The 17789-nt window shown below is 40.4% G+C and overlaps 1 protein-coding gene across 5 annotated transcripts in view; it reads right to left on the bottom strand.

Moving 5' to 3' along the window:
- The window catches only part of LOC114942317 (neurotrimin), a 341341-nt gene that overhangs the window by 299731 nt on the left and 23821 nt on the right, over positions 1-17789 (bottom strand). For 3 of the 5 annotated variants that reach the window (XM_085487531.1, XM_085487533.1, XM_085487534.1), the window contains exon 1: positions 5819-7216. The exons of 1 other annotated variant lie outside the window; for it this stretch is intronic. The gene's annotated coding sequence lies outside the window, so the exon portion shown is untranslated. Of the gene's footprint in view, positions 1-3683; positions 4078-5818; positions 7217-17789 lie in introns of those variants that run through there. One more of the 5 variants, XM_085487532.1, reaches the window with a different exon arrangement.

Here is a 17789-nt window from a genome sequence, read left to right as displayed (position 1 = left end):
GCTATTTGTTACTGCATAATCTCGCTTGCTATGTAAGCATCCCTTTAGCCACAACGGATACTCATTCGATTATGCAGGCGTTTTAAAAAAAATATATTTTTGTATATCTGGAAACACACAAAAATATGTGGCATTCAATTTTTATTATTTTTTTCCTAGTATATCTTTATACAGTGATTGAAATAAAGGCATTTATTTTTTTTTATACATGTTTCAAGGAGAAAATTTATCTCTTTTGCGCGCAGCTCGAAGATTATGCAATATATTCTTTTCTTGTAGAGGCGTCTACGAAATACATATCTCGAGAAATAATATTCTATTTAGCTTACAAACAACAGAGGGGAAGACAAAGTCGCGAATATAAAATATTTTTTCTCTCCGACTATCTACAATAATACAGAGGAAAAAAACAAGATAAACGTGTCGTATTCTTGCAACAAACATGAATATTCATTCGCTGGTTATTATAGTAATATTGGTTGTTACAACTAGTACATATAGAAATGTTTAAAATTAAATAAATAAAAAAAAAGAAAAGTTCATTTCGAAAGAAAAATAATCATTGGAAACGAGCGAATCTCTACAGCTAACGATTCGAGGATTTTCACTGCATATACGCGAGACATAGCAAGCTGAACAGCTAAACGTGAGAAGAATTTGCAATGATGGTACCACTTATTCATAACGAGGACAATTTCATCGCTCTGGCACGATCGATGTCACGAGATGCGTTCGCAGGAACCAAAAATCAAACCTATAACGAATCGCTCCTATATAATCCACGGTACGGTAAAATCGCTGATAAAAGATACTGATATGAAAAGATGTGCAGAATTTTTCAGATTTTTCAAACTTTCGTTGATATATTGAAATTCTTGAACAATATGAAATCGACCTGTCTCTAGTAAAAGTTTGATTTGAATATTTTCTCATAATTTTCGAATACATATTAAATTCTGAGGAGAGGAGTTGTGGAGTTCTTTAAATTTTTATTTCAATTATTAATTATTTAGCTCAAAAATTCTCTATAACGGTGTAGTTTTGGTTAAAGGAAAATATATCTGACTAAAAGGAAATATTTACATTGAATATTGGAATAAAATATCATATTCCTACATCTATATATGTATGGAAAAATCTACTCCACAAATGGCACAGGAATCCTTATACGAGGGAAAGCGTGAGAAGCCTGGAAACAGGCTGTATGGTCGCACGCGGTCCGTTGAAAATTTTATTCGAGAATTTCCCGGAACATGCGGATGATTTCCTCGAGCGTTCTCTGCTCCGCGAAATAGTCCCGGGAAGCTGCTCATTCGTCACGTCGAGATAGCGTCGTTCTTGGACGGATCCGCGAAAGACACGACCTTCTCTCCTTACGTCGGTATAACCGGAATGGCTCGCCGTGCCTCTCATCCTAGAGTCATCTTCAACTCTGTGACGCGATCCATTTATACAAATCATACGAGAGTATTTTTACGTCAAAACATAATCACAGTGTTACTTCTGTTTATTTTTGCTAAATATCTTATCTCGTGAAACGCTACAAATTGGTAAATTAATCATGACTTTTACAATGAATCTAAATTACGATACCTTTGCAGGCTGTTTAATCAGTTTAAAAAAAAAAAAAAAAAAATAGGCCGATATATTTTTTGTTACTTCTCCCTCAACGATGTAAGAATTTAAAGATTGTGTGTGCGGATTAAATTAACTTGCTAAATTATACACGTGTAATTTTTAGCGCAGATAAAATCGGCAGAAGATTAATTCTATCTGTATCTCTTTTATCTATCGCTTGAGAGGACAACACGAGGTAGTAGAATGCCAAATAAATGGTTCTTTTTCTCTTTTTGTTTGTTTCCTCCTACTTCCTCTCTCTCTCTCTCTCTCTCTCTCTTTCTCTCTCTGTCTTCCTTTGTGTCCAGTGAGAGTAGGAGAGCAAAATAGGTAGCTATCGCTCTATTCGCACCGACTGCTGCTCTCGTAGCTTCCACACAAACCAGGCAACCCTTCAGACGCACGTTTCCCGCTGGCTCTCCGCTCCTTTCATCTCGGTCCGCTTTTACTTTATGCACCGGTTGTGCACCGCGCGCGCGAACTTTATACCGTCGTACACCGTGTGCTTCGAAAACCCGAAATTCTGCTTTGCTACGGTATCGCGAGACGCCCACAAGCCATACGTTTTCGGGCACAATTTCAGCGCGCCTTCGCGCGGCGCACATATAAGTAATATGAATAATACAAAATGAATTTTTCGCGGCAGCTCCCCGGGTTCGTAATAAAATTACAATATCGCGTTCGCATATTTTATCGTACTTTATAATTCTATACGACGAGCTCTCATACATATTCTTTCGCGACGCGCGCGCGTATATACATGTGTATGTGCGTACGTGTGAAAATATAAAAATATATATGTATATATACATATATGAACTTAATATAGAAAAATCTCATCGAGAAGAGTTCTGTCGCATGTACGCGCGTAAAATGCATTAATCAATATACGTATTTTATAAAGTTATTATTGAGAGAACTAGTCTCTTTCCTCTTTCTCTCTCTCTCTCTCTCTCTCTCTCTCTCTCTCTCTCTCTCTTTCTCTGTAATGTATTCCCGTATTATAAAATCTTCATTCTGCGAGACTTTTGCAATAATATAAAAATAGAGTAAACGCGATGCATGCGCACGCACACACACGGAGCGCGTTGCGTTTCTCAGTAAATAACAAAGAAACCTGCAACGTGTCTTGATGATCTTGATTAGACTATGGCAGAAAATATCAGGCAGAGAGGAAAGGCAACAACTGTTGCTTCGTTTATGCGCGAGGGAAAAACACGTGCGCACAACGCTTATAAAATATGAAATCGTATCCAGAACATTTTTCAAGATAAAAGACCAAACGCACTTTCTTGTGAGTGCCTGTACCACTAAAGCAGATCAAACTGGAATGTCGTGTAGCTTTCGTTTATGCGCAGTCAGACGATAAGATCTTTTTATTTGTATTATCTGCAGCGTCCACGCTGATACAGAAACGAAAAAAATGCGCAAAGCACGCTAAGCAGAAGAGTAGAATAAAGGTAATTTTGAAGAAAATTTTCCAAGCAGATAAGAAAATTTATAAGAAAACTTGAAAAAGAGAACATTAATTACAACGTGGCACAGTGTGCGCGTTTTCAAGAGCATTGCGATTTTAGAGAGCGAGGAAGAGATTAAAAAAAGTGTTGATGCATACATAGACGAAAGCGGAAAAACATTTTTGCAAAATATATTTCTTCTCTATATCAGTAACACACAATATTCCAACATGTTTTAATTAGCAAACAGTTATAATTAATATAAAAAAGCGCGAATTATTCGACCCGTCGAGTAAAATGGGCGATGTGAATCGAGCGAAAATAAATATTTGACATATACTACTTTTCATGCGCGCGTAATTAATTTCTATATTAATTTTAAATTCCGCTTTCATCCCACTTCCGTCCCTCATTCTATCGGACTCATTTAATATGGAGGTATATTTAATCTCTCGTGGACGTAGCGCGATCGCCGCGTCCGACGATGACATCGAAACAACAGAGATTACGTGTATCAGAGACGCAACTTTGCCAACTTTTGCGAGCCCCTCATCTGCATAATTTAAAACGAAAAGTTAAATTAACCCCTTCGCGATCCCACCCTCTTACCTCTCTCTCTCGTGCCTAAAAACTCAAGGCGCGCGATCTAACACAACAATAAATAACACTCGCAATTAGCGACCTCGCGCGCGGAAGAGTAATTTTTCGGAGCGAGACGCTCTCTCTAATCTCGTCAGGCCGATCTCTCCGTCAGCCTCATATGTGTCACACACGCTTTCGTGAGACGTCACACACGCGGTGGCTCTTTAAAACGTTTATTTACACAGCGCAAACACATTTTTCACTCTCCTCGCGGAGGAGGGCGCGACTCGCGAGCAACATTATTGACCCCATCGCACGTAACTTAACATCCACGATCGTTAATGTCATTATCGGTACGAGCAATAACGGCTGGATCGCTATCGCGCATGATGTCGCACGAGATGTCGATCGATCGGCGAGGTAAGGACTGGTCGCGGGCGAAATGATGGCGCGATCTCACGACAAACCGGCGACAGGCACAACCAGTAATAACTCAATGTAAACGCGCGTAAGTGCTATTAATAAGAAGGGGGAATGCATGATTGAATAACGCACCGAACGCGCGCACGAGAATGCAGTCTACGCCAAAGCGTATTTTACACGAGTTATCTTGATGTAACATGTTGATGGACACAACTGGAGTGTGTAAAGATCATACAGAGGGTAAAAAACACGGGCGATTGTAACGGAGAGATTTGCCGACACGATGGACTGCCTCGCGTACATCGTAAAAGTATGAAACGCTCGTTTCATATATACATATATATATATTATATATATATATATATATATATATATATATATATATATAAAATAGAGGTCGTTCTCCGGGTAACACGGAGGGCGAAATTTTGGCGCAAACGCGCATAACACCGAAATACAATGGCCCCGTATTTATTCGCGCTAGACACACACCTGGACGCACTTCCGGAAACGCAACTCATTATATTCACCTCCACGTAAATGGGATACACTAGTCCCGGGTACTTTGTTGTTAGCCGCTATCTTACGAGCGTCTGCGGATGCTTATAAAATGGGGATAATTAATGCAAGACGCCTAGAGATAAGGGGTACACCAATCCGCGGTTATCTCGCGTTGGTCTTTGTCTCGCAGATAATCTTGCGTCCGCCTTGCATCTTTACAGGCACCAAAAAGATAGCATTAAGATAATGCTACGTGATATGAAGATCCACGCGCGCGCGACACTTGGCGACTTCTGCGACAATTTCTGTTACTATATATATATGTATATATATGCGAAAATGCAATTTCCCAAAAGCGCACTTTGTCCACTATAAATTTATACCGGTACACAATATTCCAGAATCGTTAACCGCAAAAAAAGCCGGCTCTTTTTTTCAAAGTAATTAAAATATATGTACCCGGTACTCGTTTTTCTCATATTTTGATGCATTCTATACGCAATAAAATTTGCCACAGAGAGAAATGCCTAACATTCGCACGCTCATTGTTCCGGTCCGGCAGAGCATTGTATACCGGTATATTCTATTTTCATTTAATTCGCGAATTACATTTTTACAATTTATAAGCTTTCGTCGAAAATAATTTTACATTTTTCATAAAAGATGCTATGTTGATAATAGTGTTACAAAACGCAAACATTATACATCACGAAACAGCGCTCCATTTCACGGCGAATAAATCGAAATTACTTACTTGAAATTAATGGAATTATGATTGCGCGTTCGATCGATGTAATTAGCTGGTACCAATATTTGATGAGTCTAAGGTACATATTCGCGCGAGCTAGCAACTAAATATCGCGCTGGAGCTTTTGACGCTGCAATGCGGCGAAAAACAGAGGCAAATCCACGAGAGCTTCAATAAGATCGAATATTATGTAATAGCATTAGTTAGATTACAATGCATTATAGCTTAATTAATTGGGTATAGTAATTAAATGATGTATATAATATGAGATAACGAATATTTAGTGCGTTATAGCAATGCATGACACAAAAATATTACACGATTCGCACATTTTGAATTTCACGTAAATTAGTTTCAAGAAAATGTCGTATAATGTAATATTCCAGTTTATAATCCTTTTGCGAAAGAAAGGAACGCCGTAACAATATTTAATACGAAATTATTGTCATTAGAGAGGGAAGTTTATACGAAATTTCACAATTTCGCTTACCTATCGCTAATTGCCGAGAATCGTTTTCACTTTGAGATCATCGTCGAAGAAGCGCGTCCAGAATATAACGTGCCTGTCTCGCGTGCCTTTCTTGTCCGTCCCTCGAAACGCGAGCACCTATATCTCTTGGCGTGGATCCGTCACTCGCGACGAGCGGAGCACTCGGCGGCGGAGCACGCGAAGACACTTCCGTTATAATAACGAACCGTCGGAATCACTAAGCCGCAAACCAGCCGCGGCGCGACCGGGGAAGAAACTCGTTCATGAGAGGCGACGAGAGGCGGGCTCGAGGAGCTCGCGACGCGTCGCACAAAACTTGTGTCGCACGATATTACGTGCACGATATACGACGTGAGCCACCGAGAAAATCACGTCCTCCTATATCACCCTCCTATTTCGCCCGCTCTCTCTCTCTCTCTCTCTCTCTCTCTCTCTCTCTCTTCTTCTCTTTCAGAGCCGCGGCTAATTAATCCCGAATACGAGGCGCGATAATGAGAATCCCGCGGGCGAGTTTTAATTAAAACTCCGGGCCACCTACAGCCCGCCTATAGTCGTCCGCATGGCTCGTACTTGACCTTCTCCGCGCGCGGGAGATTTAATTGAATCCTCGTTGGTGACGAGCCTCGACGATTATGCGTGTACGCGTGGATTAAGCAAGCTCGCATGTTCGTCGTCGTCGTGGTACATGCCGTCGCACGTAGGTAGGATACACGCCACGCTGATCCATGATCGCGCTGGTGTATCAGCTGATCCACCGAAACCCTGTCGATCCAGCGTTACGCTCCGCTGCTGGCCGCCTCGTTACAATCTGTCACTACTTTTCTCGCCCGCGACTGTCTTTCACTACTAGTATCGCCTGTCCGCCCGCGTTACAATCCTGTTCACCACTGTTGTCTCCGGTACCGCACTGTCATCGCTTTGCGACATGCAGCGAATACTCGTCTCGATATATATATATCTCGATCTCGATCTCGATCTCGATCTCGATCTTTCTCTTCCTCTCGTTCGCGTATCTCGGGGCACACTTGACTCCGCGACTAATCAGTCGAATCGTCACTCTCGTGTCACCCTCGACGTTCACCCTCGACAGCCGCCAGTGTTCCCGGCGGCTGACACTCGCGGGAACTTCGGGGCCACTCGCGTTCAATTACCCGCTTATCGTCGACGAGTAGTCGTAATCATCGCGGCCGCGATTCCCTCATAATCGCGACCAGTCCCGCCGTTCACTGGAAGGATTCGCCCGGCGAGGGTGTCCACAGAGATGCGCGCGCGCGCGCGCATGTGGATATATCGGTTGTGTATATGCGCTGTGTGTTTGTGTACGTGTATATATATGTGTATATATGTGTGTGGGTGTGTATGTACGCGCGCCCGTTAGGATCCAGGTCCGACCGTGGCGCGATGCGATGGAGAACTGACGTCCTGACGGGCTGCAGCGCCCCAACGACGGGCGTAGGGCGAACCATCCGCCGTGAAGCGAGCGGCGGGAGAAAGATCCGCCCCCCCGTTCCAGCCACCCCCGTCAACCCTTTCCACCCTCGGGTGCTCCGCTTTTGCCCGTGCCACCTTGCCGTCGAGAGGGCACCGTCGTACGCGCCACCGCGCCAAATTCTACGAAATTTTCGAAATCGCGTCCGCAGCTTTTACAGAGAGACAAGAAATCATCTCGGAGATGTCCGGGAGAAAAATCTTTTGTGTCGATCAAATATTTGAATTCTGCGAGATGTTCGTGTAATCAGGATATATGTATATTAGGTATAGTTTTATTACTCTTTAGTACCGAAATAATAAATTGTTCGATTGTGTGACTGAATTATAAACTGAATGTAGGAACTTTATTTTTAACCTGTAAAATTGACGTAAAATGCATTTGTATTAAACTTACTTGATTAAAGGCACTTTCCTCTCTTTTATATAAAACATTTGAAAACAGTATAATAAATAGAAACTGAAAGCAAAGTACGCGTATATGCGAGATGCTCTTAATATTCGTTAGAATTGAACCAAAACAAGTAGCTATTAAACTAAAGCGAAGTACAATGTATACCTATGTATGTTTGACTTTTCGTTTGTATAAAAAATATATTCTGAGCATTTTAAAAATTGTTAAAAAGTTTTGTGTTATTATAATTAAACATATGTATATACGTTAATTTTTAATTTAATATAAATTTTCTAGTAGCATATAATTTATATATACACACATACACACACGTTAGTTACTTTTATAAATTATTTTCATACAAGTTATTACACACTTGTACATGACGTATTAGACGCTTAAAAGTGACGAATAGGTAACCTGAAAGCACGAGATGAGAAGGTTCACGTAATTTCTTAATCAATATGGCCTAAATCATTTTTATGACAGAATCAGGCTCGCGTTCCGAGCTGCGTGTTCTTAGACTTGCAAAGACTTGCATGCATTTGCGAACGTCACGTGATTCCACAAAGGCCACGTAATAGACGGTCTTACATCATTCTGAATTGGATACGGTAGAAATCTAAAATTGTGACTTATACAATTCGCGCGAGAATCGCTCTGTTTTTCGATTTTATTGCAAGAATTGTTCGGCGCCTCGTTTTCTTCGCTTGGAAAAAGGGAAAAAAAAAGAACGCATTATCGCAAAAAAATTATTTGGTTCCTCTTATCAACGATGGGAAATGGTTCGAATTCGTTACCGTACAAGATCATTTGAGTTTGCTGGTCGCTTTACAGTCTTACGCTCTAAGCTGTATTATTAATTAAAGGAATTAACTTTGGTGGCATATACTGCGCGACCCTCGCTCGTGGAAAGGAAGGTCGAACGCCTATATCATAGTCTAATTTCCAATTAAGGCGTTATTAATACTGGCGCCAGTGGACGTTATATCTCCTGGATTATATTACGATTTACATTTTACACGCGAGAGACCGTTATCACGTCTGACTTTCTTATTTTAATTATATTAGATAATCTCGATATAAGAGACAGAGATTACTGCGAATGATAATGTGCGACCGTAAATATCTGAATCTAAACTAAGAAAGATTTGACTGCATGCGTCGATATCTAAAAGACAGATAATTTTAGAATCATAAGAAGCGAAGAGTCAAAATTTTGTGACCTACTACAGAATAAAACTCACTTTCCGGTTAAGTTTAAGTAGTATATAATTTGAGAGTTTATCGGGTTACGGAAAGTTTTAAAATGTTTTGTGTAATTATCAGAAAATGGACAATATATAATCTTACATGTTTTCCGATGTTTCGGCAATTTTAATCACTCTGATTATTGAACTACTCGATCACTACATTGAACAAAATTTATATTAAATTCAATATACATATATATATTGTAACATGACCTACATATATCGGCTCAGATTCTCCAAATATTACACACCTAGTGTTTGCAATACGCAATTGCATACGAAAAGCGTATATAATTGCACGGAAAAAGTAATTACGTAGTACGAGAAAACAATCCTTAATTAAAATTAACACGTTTTCTTTTTTTAATGAGAGCAAATAAAAATTATGGTTGAAATAATATGATACGTATATTTTCCTCCTTTTACATTTACACACGCAATGTAATGTTATTTCCTGAACACTCTAATGATTATTATATAAGTATCGTTCGAAAAAAAGAAAGAAGAAACGACTGCCAAGAGATAAATCAGAATACGTCTGCCAGAGAAACACACCGTCAAAATTAAGATCCGTTACCGCACATCTCCGTATATCATTCTCACCCGACTTATTCCACGATGAGATGAGACGTACGGACACGGACGCCGCAACCTTTGGGACGGTTGAAAGGTGCGACGGATAGTGGTTGGTGGGTCGTTTCACACAGCAGCGCCTCGCTTAATTACCAGTTACTAGTAACTGGAGTTAGGAGCGTTTAGCTCACAGTTCACGCCATCCAACAAAAGCTTATAACGTTACGAACTATTCCCATTGCTACCCTAGATTCAACAACGAGGCTTCATCCGGTGGCCGGATTCGTATTACTTCGGAATCATATCAAATACGGAAACGAGTCCGCGAGTTTGTATAGTTCCCGAACTGCAATTGGCTCGGTTTACAATATAATTAATCTCGTGACTGGCCGATATGAGAGTTGGCCGGCTAAATATAATATCCGAGTATCTGTAGCTTATTATCCGCGTAAGTCGTGACGAAAGCTCATATTTTACGGTATAACATTGCGACAGCCTCGAATAATATTCCGGTCTAATCTAATCGCAATTTATGAAACTTTGTGCAAAAATCAAGGCGACGGGACGCGCGAATTCAATTGTCGAGGCGAAAAAAATATTTTTCACCGACCGTCATTTATTTCGCCCAACAATACAATCGGTTAATACAATTTATCGCATATACCGGTGCAACTATATTCGCTAGTGCGGCATTTTCGAATTTTAACGCGCATTTCTGAGCCATAAATCTAATATTTCTTGAATCGCCGAAAACGGAAAATTCATAGACAATAAATTGGAATTTCGACAACGTGATTCAACAATACCAAAAACAAAACACGACCGGCTGGACATCGCAGTTACGTTTTCAAAAATCCTTCGTCCGACAGTGTTCGCGAGATCAATTTACCAAACACCGTGAAACTTTGCAGCTTTGACATTTGCCCGACGAATGAAACTAATCAAACATTCTATTCAATACACTGCAGCGCAGTCACACTATCCATAACCATTTTGTTCGAGTCGAACCGTCTCGATTAAACATGAGATTGACTGCATATACGATGGGGAGGACCCGTCGAAAGAAAGATATGTAAATTTATTCAATTTCTCAAAATGATATGCACACATACACACACACGACGCTCTAACATTTACAAGATTATACATCGCTGCGTAAAAAAAAAAAAATTTCTAAAAACGTTTAATAATGTTTTTAAAACTACTTTGTATCACTCGTCATTCGATATTCTTATTGGTATTGGCTTTACAGAATTATACACGTATATCGACAAAATATTTTTCTTTCTATGTGCTCCAAATTCTTACGAGAAATTTCGCGTATAAATAAATATTTCATATATGAATAAATAACAAAGACAATTCTCAAGTAGCTCAAAGATCAAAAGAAACGTAGAAATGAAAAAAAAATAAAAAAGTAAGAGGGCGCAATCTGTGCAACTTTAGAATCGAAAAAGTGACTCGTGTAAGCAAGGATGGCAATTTGGGCAGCGGACATCCCTTGTCGCCTTTGGCGAGGCTTCCGGACTGGTCATTCTGTGCTGAACACAGCGTTCTCGGTCGGCTGTATCCACACGCGTGCTAGTTACATTGGGCTTTGCGCCGCCGATGCGTGTATGTAGTTCGAAGGGAATGACGATACTACGTACACTAGAGCGGTTAGACCTGGTTGGCATCCGTTAGCCGTAGCCCATACACACGCAGATTGGATCGGACATTGCACGCCGTCAGCTCAGCTTCTGAACAGGGAAACTGCGTCCGCCGCAGACCTATACCTATCCAATAGGATACGGACTAACGCGACCGCGCGCGGTACATTTAGGTTATCGAATCGTAATGTACGATATGAGAAAGGCAATCCGGTCCCTGTCGTCCTGACAAGATTCTCTGCGGAATTAGTGTCAATTTCAGCAGATACCTAGGGTAATATGTTCGGCTTATGTATGCCACGAGATGGTTTCGGTGGCTCGTCGTATCAACGCCGATAAAGACAGCGGATGTGTTTAACGTGTCGGTGTCATCCATCCGCCGGATAATACGCGCGCTAATAATCGGTAGAAGATTGCGATCGATCGGCAATTTCACTTACGAGGAGCCCGCTCGAAATTCAGAAACGAGAATATCGAACGGATTTAGCACTCGTCCGCGAAATCAGTTTCTTCGCACCGTCCTAAGCCCGTTAATGACTCCGCGTAATTTAATTGCGACACGTCACGAGAGATCGGGATGATGAGATGCGTTCCAGCTCTCCGGATTCTCGAAATGGTCCGACCTTTCTTCTCGCTAATCTACCGCACGTTGTATTCACGAACAGGGATGGACGAAGAAGTGCAGATTTTGCCATTTCCCTGAAATTGCCTCGGCGCCGCGCCGGCCCGTAACCGGATGTACGAGCCTTTAGCAGGTAACAAGATCGCCAACAGAGGTTTCATTTGCATTTATTTCTAGCAGACTTAACGTCGACCGTGATACGAGAGAAACGGGTGACACCGCGTAATTTCCAACTAATATACATTCTCGAGGATTGCTCTCGCGGTGAAATCCGATCAAGTCATAACTCTGGAAAGCATAAGCCGTTACCCTTGTCTACGTAGGAATATCATCACGGAAAAGTGTTACGAAAGTTAATTTTTCCGTAACTATATTTTTGTTTAGATGACATCGAAGAATGCGCATCTGAATTTATTTTTCTTTTTTCGATTTAAAGAAGATTGTTACATCAGAGACACTGAGAAAATATTGTTTTAAAAATAAAGCGTGTATAAAAACTGCTGTGCCAGGATTGTCCCTCTCGTATAACGTGATATCTATTCATTCCAAAAATCATGTTGTACTACGCGAACAATTTTTTGAAATATTTTTTACCATGATAAACCAGAGTAATCCCAGCTTCGAGTTACAAAGTATTTTTTTTAATTGACTGTAAGAGTGTCTTTTGTTTCGTATGGTTTGGTGTAAATTTACGGATTACGAGACCGAATTCGAAACTTCAACGTACCGTAAAAAAAAAAGAAAAAAGAAAAAAAAGCGAGCAAAGCAATAAAACGAGAAAATATTTGCAACGGGAAGAGTAATCGAACATTGGCGTGTAAAAAAAATATCGGCAAACCTTTCCGCGAACAAAAAGAATATATATTTACACTCTCGCTGTCGGTGAGGAGACCGAGATATACCTTTCTCACGATACGTTTTATCGCCTCATTCCATTAACGTGAGATATACCTCTGGTAAGATCCACGGTAATTGGGCGCGATTCTTCTATTCGCGCTGTTCGGTTTCATCGTACATTCTAATGAAGGCATCAACCTTCGGTCGGAGAACAAACGGTTTCGCATCCTTTTCAAACGACGGCGGCCCCAACCCACCCTTGTCGACCTGAATTCACGAACGCTCCCGACCGAGATCAGTTTAAGTGAAAGAAGAAGCGCCGGAATTACGTAAGGATAGATGCAGTAACGCGAATCGCCCACCGACCCCAAGATCGAGCATCGTGGATTTCAATTTCTCACAGAAAGAAGCCCCGCCATTAAACGAGAAAGAAGGAGGTAGTAGAGACTTCGAGAGAGAAAGAGAGAGAGAGAGAGAGAGAGAGAGCAGCAATTCGTAGACGACGACTAGTTGCTTCCCTTCCATTATCCTTCACCTTCGATTTCCGTTAAACTGCCGAAAGTATGTGCGCCATTGGTTGTCGGAAAAATCGATAGTTTAATGCGACTTTATTGTCGTAGAGCAGCGTTATGGCACTATGGCCGTCGTTGCTGCGTGAATTTCGCGAAACGACGCGGAATAGACGGTTCCCGGCATGTTAAGGACACTCGAAAATTATAAAGGGAGCAACCCACGGATCCAAGTAAAATGTACGCACGGTTGCCTCTCGTCTTCGCGAACATTCGTCGTCAACATTGCTCGCTCCAGCGAGACGTTCGTGCGCACGAAAAATTCTCACGGGAAGAAAGAGCGATCGCTGTGAATATATAAATCTCGGTTACGCGGTTCTTCCACTTCCATTATCGTGAATAAAATTCAGAATCGAATCGTTGTAAGAAAGAATATCTCTCATTCGTTCGTGGATTCCGAGTTGACTTTGATGACCGGAGACAGAGAAACGCGCTAATTCGAGAATCGCATTTGAAAATTGGCGAGTCGGCCACGTGCTGCGCGTGACGGATAACGCCATAAATTTCCTCGTCGCATATGGATCATATCCTTTCGGTATGTCGAGCATGTGGGACGAAACTCTGTACTCGTCGACGATGGGAAACGCGGGACGCGAGCGAGCATTGGGTATCGCAATGCGCGCGAACTGTACGCTCCACAGGCCATTCTAATAAACACGTCGTAAACCGGAGCATTATACGCGTATATATCGGGGGACGCGCCAACGACGTGGCATCAACAAACGCGATAAATCCGCCTTTGAACTCCGCGATCGTATGTACGGCCACAGAGAGAATTTTCTCGAAGAATTCACCCTGAAAATCATGATAATTGTGGGATCAAAAAAAATTATATCTACCGCAATGAGATATCAAATATGTTCGATTAATTTTACTATATACATATACACTAGTCAAAAAAATTATCGCAACACGCAATTAATATCAAAATTTTGCGTAAATTTAAATAAGCGTATCTCCGCGAAAAATTATCGTATTTGAAAAAATTTCTTTTTGTTTTAAAGGATGAAGTCTCTACTTTAAGAAACTTTTTCGTTCGATTTTGATTTCATCCTCTCCTCCTCTCTCCACTCCTTTAAAAAGTAAGGTGTGTTTTTTTTCAAAAAATTGCAAAATTTGACGAACTCTACGGAGTGAAATAAATTTTTTTCGCAAATTTTATCCAAATTTTCGTAAAATATAGACTTTTTCTACAAATTAAAGAAAAAGCTAAGTTTGTTCGATTTGTTTTGGCAGAGTTACGGCATATCAAAGTTATCTATGCATTTTTGTACAATTATCACCAGCATTAGCGATACCAAACGCGCACCAACGATGATTGCACGACAAATTGCTAATGAAAATCTCCCTCACAGAATCAGTGATTATATAATTAGAAAACATTTACGTGGTTTAAGATCGCAAGTTCGACATTTTCCTCTCTAATGTATGAAAAAAATGTATGATTCATACATTTGGAAAATGTTGAACTCGCGATCTTAAACCACGTTCACGTAAACGTCTTTTAATTGTTTGATCACTGATTCTGTGAGGGAGATCTTCATTAGCAATATGTCGCGCAACCATCGTTGGTGCGCGTTGGGTATCGCTAATATTGGTAATAATTGCACAAAAATGCATAGATAACTTTGATATGCTGTAAATACGCTTCGTCAAATTTTGCAATTTTGGAAAAAAAACACACCTTACTTTTTAAAGGGGTGGAGAGAGAGGGAGAGGATGCAATCAAATTCGAACGAAAGTTTCTTAAAGTAGAGACTTCACCCTTTAAAACAAAAAAAAAATTTTTTTTTTAAATACGATAATTTTTCGCGGAGATACGCTTATTTGAATTTATGCGAAATTTTGATATTAATTGCGTGTTACAATAATTTTTTTGACCAGTGTATATTAATTTTTTTTTGTTATTAATATATATTATTGTTCTACAATTACCAGAATTTTCAAAGTTAATTCTAACAGTATGAAACAATTTTGAAAATTGTTTCAACCTACCTACATAATTTACGACGATTGTCGGAAATTAATATGCAGAAATTTTCATTGCAACAATTATATGTCAAATTGCGAATAACATTTCATACAATGTACGAGTTATTATTCGAACAATGAGGCATTAGTAATATCGATGCTCACATATCTTGTATTTTGTGATGACGTACTATTATATTATGATATAAGCAATTAGTAATTATATTGTTAGTAATTGTATTACATCTGCAACCAATTTCACTATAATCATGAATTATAGAATCAAACGACCGTCGATGACAGGTTAACGATACGAGCGGTCGAACCAAATATCCGGCGCATTACGAAGATTTATGATGAACAAACAAGAGAGAGAAAGAGAGGCGGACGGATAAGAAATAAAATTAACGCGCACTATGCAATCCCAGAAACTCTTGCGAGAGAGACTCTCGGATCATGAAAAAAGTAATAAAAACTGAAACCGTACTCTCTCTCTCTTTCCTATCTTCCGGCACAATATACGTTAAACAACGGAGCCGTGGCAAGCGGCTTAAAATTTCTCCCGTGGCTTCCTTCCGAGACGCCGCGGTCGCTTCGGGGCTAATTTTAGATTTCTTTTTTTTTTTTTTTTTTTTTTTTTTAAATACTACCGTACACTCTTTCCCCTTCACGAACGCAGGGACGATACAGATAGTCGCAGCTTAGTGCGGCAAACCATAATCATTAGCCATGGCAGGGGATGGGAAGCGACGCGTTCGCGACTAACGAGCGTCGTGCTCTAACCACGAGCGTGTGCTCGTAAAAACGACTGGAACAGCGAGAGGGCGGAAGGAGAAGGAGGACGGAATTGCGAGGGGGTGGACTGGCAGAGACACGAGAGTTTAAATAACTCCCGGGGCAGATAAGGAAGCCGAGCCGTCGTGATGGTGGCTCCGAAAGAGAGAGAGAGAGAGAAAGAGGAAGTTGCAGTGGCGCGCGAAGTTGGCGTGTTCGTAAGCACTATTGTTTCGCTTATTGCACTGATCGCTTTGGATTTCGGCATAAACGGCGGTCTCTCTGCCTGCTTTTACCCTCCTTCATCCCCCTGTCTTTTCCCGGATTTTGCCCGCAACCGCTTTCTTAATCTTTGCACGAGACGCGGCGAGTATCGAAGATCGAAACGGAAACTGCATTTAACTCGGCCGCAGCTATAGCGTTGTTCCGTTCTTTGATTTAGGGGAGAAGTCGTCCCTGTTCGCTTCCGCCGGCTCTTTGCTTACATTCGCGGGTAAACTCATTCAACTTCTCGCGTGCTGCACGAACAATATTGACGAAGAAAATTACGGCGAGGTGAATTGGCAGATTGTGATCGATCTTGAAAACACAAAAAAAAAGAATAATAAAATTCAAATGCGTGCAAAAACTTGTTTCGAAAAAAAGAGAAAGCGAGCGCAAAACGGTCTAATGATACCCCTGGCTCTTCGTTTACAGGGTTTACAAAGCGGGTGTAAAATGTATACACATTCCCCGTGTCGTTTCAATGGAAAGCGATTTATTCACGCGGACGCGATAAATAAGCTTACGCATATAGCGATCATTCGCGCGCTCATTACCGTACAATCGAAAACAACGCGAATGAATAGCGCAACATCTGGCTGCCAGAAACGGAAAAACGTACTGCTACCGCGCGGACGCATCGGCAAATATGTAACCGCGTCGACTGGTGAGGAAGAGCTTGGGGAGGATCGTGGTAGCAACGTGTGTGGCGACGTTTAATTAGCGGCGGACACTTTACAGCGCCGCAGCGCCTGCAAATCTATCGAACGTTAGCGGCCGGATATCCGATATATCGCAGCGACCGGATGCAGCACCGCAGAGAGCCGACGCGGAACCGCGGTATAATCGACTCGTCGTGTCATCCTGTGCATATGCATCTATATGTATATTCGCGATTTCCTCCAAAATGCAGCAGAATTCTCGTTTTCTCCGCTCAATTCCGGAAATCGCCGGAAATGCGTCACCGCGCCTCGATATTCGTATCGCCAAGATTGCACGTATTTGTCGAACGAACGCTATTTAGAATTCCGAAATCGAACGGCGTAAAGTTAGATGTAATTATAGTCTAAAAACAAATATGTAATCTTTTAAACATTTTATGTGCGTGCAATTATTGTAGTAGCACATTTGCATTTTACACACTTTTTACCGCAAATTTTTTTATAATTGTTTTTTTATTATTTAAAATTTTATATAAAGTGTTTTTTATAATTATTAAAGGACTATTTATCTTAATATGTTTTAAAATTTTAAATATATGTAATTTTTTTAATGCTATGTTAATAATTCTCATATGTTATATAAAAAAAAAACTTAAGTATAATGCATTTAGAATAAGTTCATGAATTATTTTAAGTTAATGTATACATTTTTTCGTGTATTATACTCCTGAAACATGTAATTTATTTGTTTAAAACATACAATTTGTATTAAAATTAATGTATGTAATTTTATTTTTACGGTTATGTGTTATATAATATAGTGTTTTCAAATTACACACGATGATATGTTATTGCAGTATAAGACATTGCATTTGAAACACATTTACTGAATTACACATGAAAAATACGGATTGTGTT

Source organism: Nylanderia fulva, unplaced genomic scaffold, assembly GCF_048542155.1.
Source record: "Nylanderia fulva isolate GAGA-0341 unplaced genomic scaffold, ASM4854215v1 Scaffold57, whole genome shotgun sequence".
Taxonomy (NCBI): Eukaryota; Metazoa; Arthropoda; class Insecta; order Hymenoptera; family Formicidae; genus Nylanderia; species Nylanderia fulva.
This window is presented reverse-complemented; position numbering and strand designations above follow the sequence as displayed.